This window comes from Capsicum annuum, chromosome 5 (assembly GCF_002878395.1).
Source record: "Capsicum annuum cultivar UCD-10X-F1 chromosome 5, UCD10Xv1.1, whole genome shotgun sequence".
NCBI lineage: Eukaryota > Viridiplantae > Streptophyta > Magnoliopsida > Solanales > Solanaceae > Capsicum > Capsicum annuum.
The window spans coordinates 78,224,591-78,227,630 of record NC_061115.1 but is presented as its reverse complement, the minus strand read 5'-3'; positions in this window follow the sequence as shown (position 1 = coordinate 78,227,630).

Genomic DNA, 3,040 nt, shown 5'->3' with positions numbered 1-3,040 from the left:
ATAGTCTTCATTAATGATATCCTTGTTTACTTCTGTAGTAAAAATGAACATGCAGACCATCTCAGAGTAGTGCTTCAAACTCTTAGAGCTCATTAGTTGTTCACTAAATTTAGTAAGTATGAATTCTGGATAAGATCAGTAGCATTTCTTAGTCATATTATTTCCAGTGATGGCATTAGAGTTGATCCTCAAAAAACTGAAGCAGTGAGAAACTAGCCTAGGCCCATCTCTCTGTCAGATATTAGGAGTTTCTTGGGTTTAGCTAGCTATTACCATTGGTTTGTTGAAGGGTTTTCTTCTATTGCATCCCCCTTGTCCAGATTAACTCAGAAGAAAGTTAAGTTTCAGTGGTTAGATTTATGCGAGAAGAGTTTTTAGAAGTTGAAGAATCAACTCACCTCAACCCCAATTTTTACTCTACCAAATGGTTCTAATGGGTTTGTTGTGTACTGTGATGTATCTAGAGTAGGTTTGGGTTGTGTCCTCATGTAGAGAGGTAAGGTCATAACCTACGCCTCCAGACATCTTAAGCCTTATGAGAAGAATTATCCAACTCATGATCTTCAGCTAGCAGCAGTAGTATTTGCCTTAAAGATTTGGAGGCATTACTTGTATGGGGTGCATATAGATGTGTTCACATATCACAAAAGCCTTTAGTATATGTTCTCTCAGAAATATTTGAATTTGCATCAGAGAAGATGGTTAGAGTTATTAAAGGATTATGACATGAGCATTTTGTATCATCTGAGCAAGGACAATATAGTGGTTGATGCTTTCAATAGAATGCCTATGGGTAGTATAGTTCATGTTGAAGATGGTGAGAAGAAGTTAGCTCAGGAAGTTTATTAGCTTGCCCGACTAGGTATCTACTTACTCGATTTAGAAGAAGGTAGTGTATGGGTGCAGAGCAGCTTAGAGTTATCTCTAGTTTTTAAGGTGAAGGAAAAGCAGGATAGAGATCCTAGTCTAGTTAAGTTGAAAGAATCAGTCAGAGATCAGAAAGTAGAGGTTTTCTTCCAAGGAGAGAGATGGTGGTTTGCGTTGTCAGGGTAGATTATATGTGCCTGGTGTAGATGAGTTGAGGCAATGAATTCTTGTAGAAGCGCATGGTGCGCATTACTCTATTTATCCAGGGGATACTAAGATGTACCATAATTTATGGGAGATCTATTAGTGGAGTGGGATGAAGAGAGATGTTGCAAAGTTTGTAGCTAAGTGCTCTAATGCCAGCAAGTTAAGATTGAGCACCAAAAGCCTAGTGGTCCATGCAGGAGTCCAATATTCCCATATGAAAATAGGAGGAAGTAAATATGGACTTTGTGATAGGTTTGCCTCATACCCATCGTCAGCATGACTCTATTTGGGTTATCATAGATAGGATGACCAAATCAGCTCATTTCTTCCCAGTTCATACCTCTTACTCAGCTGAGGACTATGCCAATCTATATTTTACAGATTTTTTTAGGTTGCACGGTGTTCCTTTATCTATCATCTCAGATAGAGTTACCAAGTATACCTCTCACTTCAGGAAAGCACTCTAAAAGGGTCTTGGTACTCAAGTCCACCTCAATACAGCCTTTCACCCTCTGACGGACGGTCAAGCAAAAAGGACCATTTAGACTCTTGATATGCTGAGAGCATGCGTTGTTGATTTTAAAGTTAGTTGGGATGACCATTTGCCTTTGGAACAAAGAAGTTCCACTAGTCAAAGTTCTTTGGTGGAATCAGTCCATTGAGGGAGCCACTTAGGAAGCAAAAGAAGATATGTGGACCCAGTACCGTCTTCTTTTCTCCGCAAATCCAAACTCAGTATACGGTACCAAATCTTCTTAAGATTTTTCTTTATCATGCTCAATTTCGGTTGCACATCATGTTCATGTTATCATGCATTCATGAATCAGTCAGTCATGCATTCCATGCATCAAACATGCATATTCAGTGTTTAACCTTAGTCCATCAGTCCCTCAGTTTAACCAGTTTCATTAGGGGACGAATGATCCCAAGGGGGAGATATTGTAACACCCCATATTTCCCTAACATAACTAAGTCCCAGTGCATGAGTATTTATATATAAAATTTTTGAAATGTTCATTATTTTTCAGTTTAGAGACTTCCAATGCGTAGAAAATTCAATTAGCTTTCCAACAATATAAAATTCACCCAAATCCGATAACCGGATAAGAAGGTATGGCTATCTTAAGCTTCAGTCGCAAAACATCATCATTTCAACCCTCTACACCTTGCGTAGGCAGCCCAAATGACAATTTTCAATTTCCAGTGTGACTCCGCGATCATGGCACATTGCAGAGGTGGCCAAAATGGCATCTAAAGATTTACCAAAATATCACCGCGTCGCAACGTTTGTTCAGGTCCCAGTTGTCCATTTTTCAGTGGTTTGGCATGATAATGGCGCGTCGCACCAAGGCCAAAAATTGAGTTTTTAAATTTTCAGATTCCATTTTTAAAGTCATCCAAGGGTAATTGGGTCTTTTTCCACGGCCCTAATTAACCTAAAACACAAAATTTAACCCCTAAACACCCTAAGTAGTCATTAGTATTCAATTCTCTTCAAAACTAAAGATCCCCTTTTCAAGAACAAGAAAACCTAGCTCTCAAATTCAAGACAATTCCTCAAGAACTCTCCATCAATCCTTTCAAATTCATTAACCCAGGTATGTTAGATGTTCATCCATGGATCCCTTTCATCTATGGAGTCCAAGTATCCCAATTTAAATTACAAAGTCGTAATCTTTTTAAGTTATTTGATTTTAAAGTATGATTTCATCCATAAATCTCCATGAACTATAATTTTATACCATGATTCCATGAAATTAATATCGTTCTTTGGTTCTCCATGTTTTGGTGTTGTGATTACTGGATTAAACCATGAATTATTGTTTTCTATGTTAATTTCATGTCAATTATGCCAGTTCTTTAGTATTTTTATGATTATTTTAAGTCATGAACTACAAGCATTTGATAATATGCCTACAAGAGTAAATGTTTTCTAAAAACCTTCATGTTATGTCCCCCAAGTTTT